Source organism: Aotus nancymaae, unplaced genomic scaffold (genome assembly GCF_030222135.1).
Source record: "Aotus nancymaae isolate 86718 unplaced genomic scaffold, 86718_ANA_hifiasm-v0.15.2.pri h1tg000030l, whole genome shotgun sequence".
Classification (NCBI taxonomy): domain Eukaryota; kingdom Metazoa; phylum Chordata; class Mammalia; order Primates; family Aotidae; genus Aotus; species Aotus nancymaae.
This window is the reverse complement of record NW_026988443.1, coordinates 6,988,762-7,000,893: the sequence shown is the minus strand read 5'-3', so window position 1 is coordinate 7,000,893 and position 12,132 is coordinate 6,988,762.

Sequence of the window (12,132 nt, the reverse complement as noted above, 5' to 3'; positions counted from 1 at the left end):
GATCATTGTGGTAGTGGTTGAAATAATTATTTGTACTATGCTATTTTTTGAATTATGAGCAAATCTGTATCTTAAGCATGTCACATGTATTAACTCTTAAGAACAATCTTGAGGTGGAAAACCATTTTGTTTTCTGTTTTTCTTGGTTGGATGATTATGGCAAAATATAACAGGTGACTCAAGAGAAGTGATGACAGGTTGAAAATAAGTTTAAGTTGCTCTAAGTACATGACTACCTTATTGTTTTATCTCTAATGAATTTGCAATATCTAATAGGGGCTTGATTAATATCAATTAATATCTGTAGACATCAATATCTATGGGACAAGTGATGAATGAGAGAATGAATGGAAATTGATTATTCTTCAGAGGGGCTGCAAACATAATTTGACAGAAAACACACGTCTACTATTGCATATTCTACACTCCTCAACCTTTGCTCTAGCCTGCTATGGAGACCTCTTTGTAGTTTCCAGATTAGTGACTGGAATACGATAAAAATGAGTAATTCTTCAGAATCAAATCCCTATTAACCCAGGGGTTTTGCTGCAACCAATGTGGGTTTACTATGTACAAAATACAAGCATTCTAGTTAATCCCACTAAATATATTTTTGTCATTTCCATTTTTCCACAAAACATATTATTATTATCATCCTATCCACTTTTTTGACAAATATGTCAGAAACTGAGAAGGCTCAAATTTAAGTAACTTGCCTAAAATTCCACATCCATAATAAAGAAGGAGCTAGGATATGAATCTAGGTTGGGTTTTTGGAGGGGCTTTTCTGTTGTTCTGGGGTGGGGAGTTGGGGTTTTTTATTTTTATTTATTTATTTTTTTGACATGGAGTCTCACTCTGTCACTCAGGCAGTGGTGCAATCATAGCTCACTGCAACCTTGAATGCCTGGGTTCAAAGGATCCTCCTGCCTTGGTCTCCCAAGTAGCTAGGACTACAGGCACCCATCACCACACCCAGGTAATTTTTAAAAATTTTTTGTAAAGATGAGGTCTCGCTATATTGCCCAGGCTGTTCTCAAACTCCTGAGCTCAAGGGATTCTCCTACCTCAGCCTCCCAAAGTGTTGAGATTACAGGTGTGAGCCACTGCACCTTGCCTGAATCCATGTTGTTGACCAAAATGCCACATCTGTGGGTTGACGCTGCTCTAAAATTAGGTGCTAGAAATTTGAAAGACTAACATTGTGCCACATGTATGGACATCTGTCCACTTGAATCTGGAAAACTTTTTTAAAGTTCAGTTAATTCCCAGCTTCCTTTCAAACTTTTCAAGGAAAAAAACAAAAAACACAAACAACGTAAGGCATGATTTTACACTCCTCTGTGTTGTCAATATCCCTGGAATTACAGGCAATGACATCTTGTAATAACAGTTCTATTGCATTTAGTTCTATACTGTTTGATATGACTTTGGGGTCTGACATAACTTCATATCAATCAGAATTTTCAAAAATGCTAGCTTGTGATAGCTTGTTCCAAGGTCTTTGTGAATAATTGTATAAAGGGGGAAATCTTTCTGATTAATACGGTAACTTCCCAATTATTCAAAACCATTTAATTGAAAATTTGTAATATTTGATACAGGATCTAGGGATCTAGTCAAAATTTATATTCTAGAAAAATTTTAAAAAGCTAGTGAGCATATCACTGATGTAAATAAGTTTACAAGAGGATCATACAAGTCTCTTAAGAGAGCAAACTCTTTTCCAGCAATTCAGAGACACCCTGTCATTAGGTTAGTGTGCTAATTACAAATCATTCTAATTGATTCAATAGTCTCCCAAAAGACTTCTATAATGTACTAGACAAATACTTTATTAGCCAAGCTGAGTTACTGTAGGTTCTTAAAAGAAAAAAAAAAAAGAGCTTTCTTGAAAACAATATCAAGTCAGAATTCTCACTAATATAAAAGGGCCCTTTCCTTGATTTTATTCTCAATCAGTGTTTGTCTCACTGTTTTGACTTCCTGCTTTTATTTAATGAATGCTAATGTGAGACAGAAAAGAGAAAATGGACTTAATTTCTTTCTCTACATCCATCTTGTCTCCCTTTGTAAGAAGACATCTGTTGTTCATTCTTGACCAGGATCAATTGCCCCCTTTTTCCTTTCACAGTGCTGACTTCTTCCGCCTTTTTAGAGTCACCACATCTCCACTGTCTCTCTGTGCAGGTTAGACAGATTGACCCCACCTTCCTGGATCCAGGACGGCCACTTAGCAATGTTCTATACACACCTTGTTCACAATGATAGCTATGGGAATGGGCACGTGTCCCAAAGCAGGCCAATGAGAACATGTGCTGGTAGCACCTGAATTGCTGAGCTGTAGGAAATAAGTGAGGAGCCTGACAGCCACCACATGGAAGGGCTTGCCAGAGGAATGAAGTTGGTACAGAGGTGGAGACAGAGATAGGTAAAGCCATTCCTGACAATGTTATTTGAGGCTCTGGATTGGGTTGTACCCGTAGTCATTTGTACCACTGAGTTTTCCGCTCATACAAACCAACATATTATTTTATTTATTTTCCTTTTTAAAACCTTGTTTAGGCTATGTTTTTATTCACCTGAATAGAATTTACACCGGACGTGGTGGCCCATGCCTGTAATCCCAGCACTTTGGGAGGTTGAGACTGGCAGATTACTTGAGGTCAGAAGTTTGAGACCAGCCTGGCCAACATCATGAAAACCCATGTCCACTAAAACACAGAAAAATTAGCTGGGCATGGTGGTGCACACCTGTAATCCCAGCTACTCAGGAGGCTGAGGTGGGAGGATCCCTTGAACCTGAGAGGAAGGGGTTCCAGTGAGCCAAGATCACGCCACTACACTCCAGCCTGTGAGGCAGAGCCAGACTCCGACTCAAAAAAAGAAAAAAATAATAAAATGAATTTATTTTCTTAAGGAATCCCTTAAAATAAAAAGAAATATTTTATTACCTTGCATATAATTTTATCTCCTTGTACAAGACTGACCTCCTTCTCTGAGATTACTCAAATTGAAAAGGCCAATAGTTTATTTATACCTGAACTAAAGGCTATCCATCTCAATTTTGATCTAAAGGCTTACTAAGAAAAATATTTCACATTTCTGTGTTTTTATTCGTCTTAATTTTTATTCCGAGTCTCCCTAAGTCTCTGGGAACTGCTTTTAAGTCAAGAAGCAATCCCTTTGTCCTCACGCCGTGGGCTCCTCAATGAACATGAGATTCTGGAAGCTAAAGCCAGGAGATCCTGCCACAAACCATCCCAAAGCCAAGAAAACACAGAAACTGCTTTCTGCCTGATGGGGGAAGGTGAATTATTCAATAATACAAAGTGCAAGGAAAAAAGTATCACTCAATGAAAAGAAAAATCTCACTGTAACTACTTCAGAAAATTAATTTTAGCCCAACAATAAATATCTTGGATGCAGTTGGCTTTAGATTCTGCAGAAAAAAGTGATGGTAATACCCTCAAGAACAATGTTAGGCATTTGAATCCTCTTCTAGTTTTGGATCTAAGATCATAATGGTCGTTTTCTATTTCTGGCTCTCTCCTTTGCCATCTGTAATGTATAGATAAGCAGACCTACTTATTCAAATACAGAGCAAAGATATAAGAGATCCTCATATACTTTCCTGCCTATGACAGTTTTGTGAAAATTTAATCTACTATCCAAATCAAATCAGTCTTCTACAGCTGTTCCTAAGGAAGCATAAAAAGCTTTCCAAGTGATTCTGAAGAACAGGCAAGTTTGAGAACCACTGCTTTAGATGAAGGAAGCGCTCATGCTTTTATTATAACAATGGCTCAAAAGATTGTCTAGATTCACCAGCAAAGCTTTATATAAAAGGAAACATCCCTAGGCTGTGCTCTCAGGCCTGGCAGGATAAGGCTAGGGAATGCTTCTGTTCAACAAGTAGCACTGGTGACTCAGAACCTCTGTTGGAAACCAAAGCCATTCTGGTAGTCCCGAATACCCTCTGTTCCTGTTTGCTGGCTTGGCCTTCATTGTCCAAGAAGCCCAGGCCTCACTCCAGGCTGCCTCAGGAAGTTCATCCCAGAGACCTGACTGGTCACGTAGACCATTAGAAAGCCAAATCAACCTGCTTGGTCTTTGTATTAGTCCAATTTCATGCTTCTGATAAAGACATACCCAAGACTGGGTAATTTATAAAGAAAAAGAGGTTTAATGGACACACAGTTCCATGTGGCTGGGGAGGCTTCACAATCATGACGGAAGGCAAGATAGGTCTTACATGGCAGCAGACAAGAGAGAATGAGAGACAAGCGAAAAGGAAAACCCCTTATAAAACCATGAGATCTCACGAGACTCATTCACTACCATGAGAACTGTATGGGGGAAACCGTTCCCATGATTCAATTATCTCCCACTGGGTCCCTCCCACAACACATGAGAATTATGGGAGCTACAGTTCAAGATGAGATTTGGGAGGGGTCACAAGATAGAGAAGGAGACTCTCTGGTTTCCACAAAGGTAAAGTATCAAAGTGTTTTGTGTTTTTGTTTTGCCGTTGTTGTTTTTAAAGTGTGAGGGCATTGTTCAGTTGTCCTAGGCCTCAGGGGGGCTGTAGACATCTAGTGCCTGTCCAAAATGCCAGGGGCACTCCCACTGAGAAGCACTGGCCAGGGGAGGGACTAGTGTTCTCTATCTAGGAACGGAAAGCTCATAGGACAGTTAGAACACACACAATTGATGAGAATCTTTGTTCTCCAAAGATTCTGTGTAGTATTCAGTGAGATGGTGCATAAATCTAGTAAAAGTACATCAAAAAATTGAAAGAGCTGAAGCAAACATACAGGAGGTGTACCAGTGGGTTTGAGAAAGGGCACTGCTATTTCTGCTGCCTCTGTGTCCCAGGGTTCTGTCCAGCATCAACAGCAGTAGCAACGTGGTCATCACAAAAATATTCCACCTGGTTTTCTTTCGTCCATAGGTTGCAGACTATAGGTTACATCTTACCCACATGGTTTTCCAACGAAACATACATAGTATTCTAAAAATATTCACGTAATAACTACCTCCAACATTTAGAATTCTTGGGATCTCACAATAACATCCATATATTAAAAAAAAAATCTAGAGTTGGCAGCAGGGGGCTGTATTTCTGTGCAGCAGCATTGGTGGTGCCGGGTTACTTCAGCCCCGTGAGATAAGTCCTTCGTTCTCTGGTCCCTGCTGCCCTGGGTTTCGCTTCAGGCTTGGCCTCTGTAGGCACTTGCATATCTGAGCCTCCAGTAGTCATTCCCTTCTTCTTCAGAATCCTTTTTCTGCAATTCTTCCATGGGTCTACCTCCATAATCCAGTGAGGGCAGGACCAGCAAGACAGGTCCCATTTCACAAATGGGGAGACCAAGACCCAGGAAGGGGACAGGATTTGCCCTGGATCAAAGAGCAACTTTTTCCTACCATAGTGACTTCAATAAATCAGACTATGATCCCCTTCCCTCCAAACACCATCCCCCACAACCTATTTCTAAAGGAGCTTATTTCCCCAGCTTAGTTCAGGTGTTCCTGGCTTTGTGTGGCTATAAAAGAATTGGATTTAGCTCTGTTTGGCTTCCCTGTTCTCTTCCTGACAGCGGTATTTAATGGACAAACAGTTTGTTTTATTTATCTGACAGGGTTTCTTCACATTGTTTCAGGTTATCAGCCCTCCCCTGCAGATCATATTACAGCTTGTGCCCGGTTCGACCCTCAGTAGGGTTCACTCTAAATCAGATCCTTATCCTCACTGCTGTGATAAATAGAGCAGCCTGGAAGCCCACAGCCAGGTTATTTATTTAGTACCTCTGTGGATCATGTTTTATACAGCCGGGACTTCGTGTCAGGCCTTTATGGATCCAGCTTAAGTTGCATTCAGGAACTAAAACCCAAAGCCCCTTAAATAATGTTAACTTAATAGCTGACATTTTTATGAAATAAGTCTGTGTGGAGGGGGCAGAAAGGGGACCATGTGAACAGAGAGCCGGAGCTGAGTTTCAGTGTGTGTGTGGCGGGGCGTCTGAACGCGGGTGGAGATTGGAGAGAGAGGCTTTGATTCTCTGGTTTATTCTAAACTAACAAAGAATACTTTGCTTTTAAGTGAAGTCTCTCATGGAGATCTATAGGTTTTTTTTTTTTAATGAGATAAACAAAAAAGGTCTAGTCAGAGTTGAGGTATGTTTCTTGGGGAGGCAGACAAACTAGGGATAGGGTCTTTTGTTGGGGGGGCAATTTATTTTGTTGATTTTATTTTATTAAGACAGGGTCTTGCTCTGTCACCCAGGCTGGAGTGCAGTGGCATCTGCTCACTGCAACCTCCTGCAGCAAGGGATTCATGTGCCTCAGCTTCCCAGGAACTACAGGCACATGCCACTACGCCCAGCTAATTTTTGTATTTTCCATAGACACTGGATTTTCTCAAGTTGACCAGGCTGGTCTCAAAGTCCTGGCCCCAACTGATCCTTTCATCTCGACCTCCCAAAGTGCTGGGATTACAGGCGTGAGCCACCATGCCCCTCCAGGGGACAATTTATGTAGTGGTGGGGGGAAGAAGCATTCTTTCTGAGAAGTACCTTGTCAGAACCATCTGGCTGGGGGCGGTGCACAAGAACCATCTGCTGGGAGCCTCATTTCCATCCTGTTCCTCAAATGCAAACTTTTGACATTATCCATAAATGAAGTCACACACACAATCACTGTAGTGTGTGTGTTTGTACACTAAATGTGTTATTTTGTCAAAAGTTAACATTTAACATACTCAAACTTATTTATTTTGCAATTGACTTACGGTATTTCTCCATTTTCGAATTCACTAGAAGCCAAAAACATAGAAAAAACAGCCTCTTTCAACCTTCAAGACTCTAGAGGGGAGGAAATAAAAACATCTGCCTGCATAAAGATGCTGTCCTTTCCTTCCAGGATTCCCCCAGCCATCCTTGGAGTGCCCCCAGTTTGAATTGGTAAGAAAAGGTATGTCCTGTTGAAATAGCCCTCAATCTGAGCTGCACCTTCCAATTGAGGCAGAAAGAATCGCCTTTTGATACGTTCCACAATTGGAATGCAAATTCTCTCCCATCTCCTAGACACCTGGGCCTGCCCCCGTTTTTCTTGACTGTAATCTGTTTAGCTTGTGCATAGAATGGCAAAAACAAAGAGTCTTTCTGTAAAAGAAAAAGAAGAGGAAAGAAAGTAGATTCTGTGTCCTGTTCCTTAATTCTTGCCAAATCTTTGCTCCCAAGCCTCGGCAGGTGGCAGTGTACATGAGTCATGCCGTCTATCTTTCTGTTTTGTTTGTTATTAACCACTGAAATGATGGCACCATTCCTGGAGTTAGGCCTTCAACCAAAGGGCCAGGCCATCCGTGTCAATGCATCCCAGGCTTGAGAGCTGGGAAAAGGCCCCGGGAACTAGAGAATCCTGGCTGTTCTTTCAAAGAAATCTCTCTTGTTCTTAGTAAACATGCTGGATACCAGCTAAAAAATGCAAAATGATCTTCAGGCAGGGATGGCACAAGCCCCCTTGCTGAGTTGTGAAGCCTGGCTGTGAGGATTCCTGCATGGAAACATCAACATGTTGCCAGATTGATATGCAATCGGCACCACACTGGTATGTAACCAGCTTAGAGGTCTGGAGGTTTTAGGGAAGCTGGGAGGCATTATTGCATGTTAGAGCTTGAGAACACAGAGCAGGCCAAAAGGTAAGGTTCTGATATGTGTGAAGGTTGAGTACCTGGCCCAGCACCTAGACGATGCTTCAGCTTGGCTTGCAACCAACAGGACACAACAGTCAAGGTGTCCATTGCTAGGGGAAGAGGAATAGAAGGCTGTGGTTATTATGGTTGGGGAAGGAAGCCACAGTTGAAACCCCATGTAAATAATTAAAAAGAAAAAAGATCATGGTGTTATGTGGATTTATAAATCTCTAAAAATGAGGATGGTTGGGGATACTGAAAAGAATTAAGTCATTGTCATGAAATGCTTTCCTCCACTGTCCATTAATTTTATTTAATAACTCTTATATAAGCACTTACTTTGTATCAGGCACTGTTTTGAACACTGTGCAAGTATGAACTCACCTAGGCTTCATTACAAGCCTCTGAGCTAAGCACTTATGGGTCATCACTATTTCAAGATCTGGAAAATGTGGTCCTGGAAGGTTAAGGCACTTACCTGAAATCACCTAGCTTCCACGTGGGATTCATATGCAGGCAGCCCTGCTCGAGTTCATGGCCTCTCTCCAAGACTCAGGCAGCAGATCTTGGATACAAAGTGCTTAGAATACATTGCTTTCCCAGGAGTCACACTCAAGATGAGCTGACGTCATTCTTTGCTGTGTTTTTCAGGATCTGTCCTTCCCACTGGGGTCTTAAATCTTTAATCTTCGTGCTTGACTTCCGCTTATTTGATCTGGGATGTTTGCTGTGCAATGACGTCCTGTCTTTCTAGCTCCTGTTTGTTGGCACGACTGGACCACAGGCCCCTCTTCGTGCCCTCCATTCCTCTCTGCTCAGCTGGTATCTCTGTTTTCAGAGGACAGGTGTGAATCCTCACACTCAGCTCTCATGGTCACTCATTTCTTCCATCTTCCTGCTCCTGATCCATGATAGTCTCCAGTCTCCATCATCTGCCTGCAGATAGCATTGTTACCAATGTCTGGTGGGTAATGGATAGATATTCAAAGGATGTTTGTTGAACAAACGCATGAGTGAATACATGACAAATAAACTAGGCCTCTGCCAAAAGCCAAGCCTGTACACCTGCTTTCCTGTGGCACGCTCCCACTTGAAACAATTATCCAAACACATTAACCCCTGAAAGAAAGAGCAGTCAGTTCATTCCTTAGAGTAGAAAATACAAATGGCAAACATGGCTCTTTCTTTGAGTCCCCAAATGTGATTTCAGCACAGAGTACAAACTCATTACAGTTAGAAGGATTCCATTGTTGACATCTACAAAGCATTTGGAAAACCCTCATGGAGAAAAATACTGACATAATCATATAAGAAAAAATGCTTATCATTTAGTATATTAGAATTTGAATTTTTAAAAATACTACTGATGATTGTCATTGGTATGTGTGTGCGTGTGTGTTTGTGTGTCTGTGTGTGAATGCATGAGCATGCATGTGTGGAGAATAACAGGCTATGAAAAGATTGTACCATCATCCAAGGGAACTTTGCACTAAGTTATCAATCCTGACCTGTTCTTCAAAAGTAGGCTGATTTCTGATCAAATTGTACAGGTGATTGCCCAAGTCCTAACCTCACAATGGTAGTAGTGGTCAACATCACGTTTACACAGTTTCTATAATTGGGTAAGCATTGCACTTTGGGCCCAAGGTAATCACCTTGTTGGCAGCACATGGAAAGTATTTGGCAGCTAAAGGGAAGCTGAGTTGACATTGCACCTGACTGTTAAGAACGTATTAGAATGATTAAGAGAAAAGGAAGATAAATCTGTTTTGTTATTGTTATTATACTTTAAGTTCTGGGACACATGCGCAGAATGTGCAGTTTGTTACATAGGTATACACATGCCATGGTGGTTTCCTGCACCCATCAACCCATCATCTACATTAGGTATTTCTCCTAATGCTATCCTTTGCCCCTCACTGCCTGACAGGCCCCAGTGTGTGATGTTCCCCTCCCTGCGTCCATATGTTCTCATTGGTCAGCTCCCACTTATGAGTGAAAACACGTAGTGTTTGGTTTTCTACTCCTGTGTTAGTTTGCTGAGAATGATGGTTTCCAACTTCATCTATGTCCCTGCAAAGGATGTGAACTCATCCTTTTTTATGGCTGCATAGTATTTTGTGGGATATATGTGCCACATTTTCTTTATCCAGTCTGTCATTGACATGCATTTGGGGTGGTTCCAAGTCTTTGCTATCATGAACAGTACTGCAATAAACATACATGTGCATGTTTCTTTATAGTAGAATGATTTATAATCCTTTGGGTATATACCCAGTAATGGGATTGCTGGGTCAAATGGTATTTCTGGATCTAGATCCTTGAGGAATTACCACACTGTCTTCCACAATGGTTTAACTAATTTACACTCCCACCAACTGTGTAAAAGCATTTCTATTTCTCCACATCTTCTCCAGTATCTGTTCTTTCCTGACTTTTTAATGATTGCCATTCTACCTGGTGTGAGTTGGTATCTCATTGTGGTTTTGATTTGCTAATGACCAGTGATGATGAGCTTTTTTTCATATGTTTGTTGACCACATAAAAATCTTCTTTTGAGAAGTGTCTGTTCATATCCTTCACCCACTCTTTGATAGAGTTGCTTGTTTTTCTCTTGTATATTTGTTTAAGTTCTTTGTAGATTTTGGATATTAGTCCTTTGTCAGATGGATAGATTGCAAAAATTTTCTTCCATTCTATAGGTTGCCTGTTCACTCTGATGGTAGTTTATTTTGTTGTGCAGAAGCTCTTTAGTTTCATTAGATCCCATTTGTCAATTCTGGCTTTTGTTGCCAATGCTTTTGGTGTTTTAGTCAAGAAGTCTTTAAGCATGCCTATGTCTTAAATGGTATTGCCTAGGTTTTCTTCTAGGGTTTTCACAGTTTTAGGTCTTATGTTTAAGTCTTTAATCCACCTTGAGTTAATTTGGTATGAGAAAGGGGTCCAGTTTCAGTTTCTGGCATATGGCTAGCCAGTTTTCCCAACACCATTTATTAAATAGGGAATCCTCTCCCCATTGCTTGTTTTTGTCAGGTTTGTCAAAGATTAGATGATTGTAGATGGGTGGCATTATTTCTGAGGACTCTATTATAATTTTCCGTTGGTCTATATATCTGTTTTGGTACTAGTACAATGCTGTTTTGGTTACTGTAGCCTTACAGCATAGTTTGAAGTCAGATAGCAAGATGCTTTGTTCTTTTTGCTTAGTATGGTGTTGGCTATATGGGCTCTTTTTTGGTTTCATATAAAATTTAAAGTAGTTTTTTCTAATTCTCTGAAGAAAGTCAGTGGTAGCTTGATGGGGATAGCATTGAATCTATAAACTACTTTGAGCAGTATGGCCATTTTCATGATATTGATTCTTCCTATCCATGAGCATGGAATGTTTTTCCATCTGTTTGTGTCCTCTCTGATTTCCCTGAGCAGTGGTTTGTAGTTTATCTTGAAGATGCCCTTTACATCCCTTGTATGCTGTTTTCCTAGGTATTTTATTATCTTTGCAGCAATTGTGAATGGGAGTTCACTCATGATTTGACTCTCTGTTTGTCTATTATTGGTGTATAGGAATGCTTGTGATTTTTGCACATTGATTTTGTATCTTGAGACTTTGCTGAAGTTACTTATCATCTTGAGGAGATTTTGGGCTGAGATGATGGGGTTTTCTAAATATACAGTCATGTCATCTGCAAACAGAGACAATTTGACTTCCTCTTTTCCTATTTAAATAAACTTTATTTCTTTCTCTTGCCTAATTACCCTGGCCAGAACTTCCAATACTGTGTTGAATAAGAGTAGTGAGAGAAGATATCCTTTTCTTGTAGTGGTTTTTAACGGGAATGCTTCCAGGTTTTGCCCATTCAGTATAATATTAGCTGTGGGTTTGTCATATATAGCTTTTATTATTTTGAGATACATTCCATCAATATGTAGTTTGAGAGATTTTGGCATGAAGGGGTGTTGAATTTTATTAAAGGCCTTTTCTGTATCTATTGAGATAATCATGTGGTTTTTGTCATTGGTTCTATATATGTAATATATTATGTTTATTGATTTGCATATGTTGAACCAGCCTTGCTTCCCAGGGATGAAGTCAACTTGATTATGACGGATAAGCTTTTTGATGTGTTGCTAGATTTGGTTTGCCAATATTTTGCTGAGGACTTTTGCATAGATGTTCATCAGGGATATTGGCCTGAAATTTTATTTTTTTGTTGTGTCTCTGACAGGTTTTAGTATCTGGATGATGCTGGTCTCATAAAATGAGTTAGGGAGGAGTCTCTCTTTTTCTGTTGTTTGGAATAGTTTCAGAAGGAATGGTACTAGCTCCTCTTTGTATGTCTGGTGGAATTCATCTGTGAATCTGTCTGGGCCTAGGCTTTTTTTTTTTGGTTAGTAGGCTATTAGTTACTACCTCAATTTCAGAACTTGTTATTAGTCTT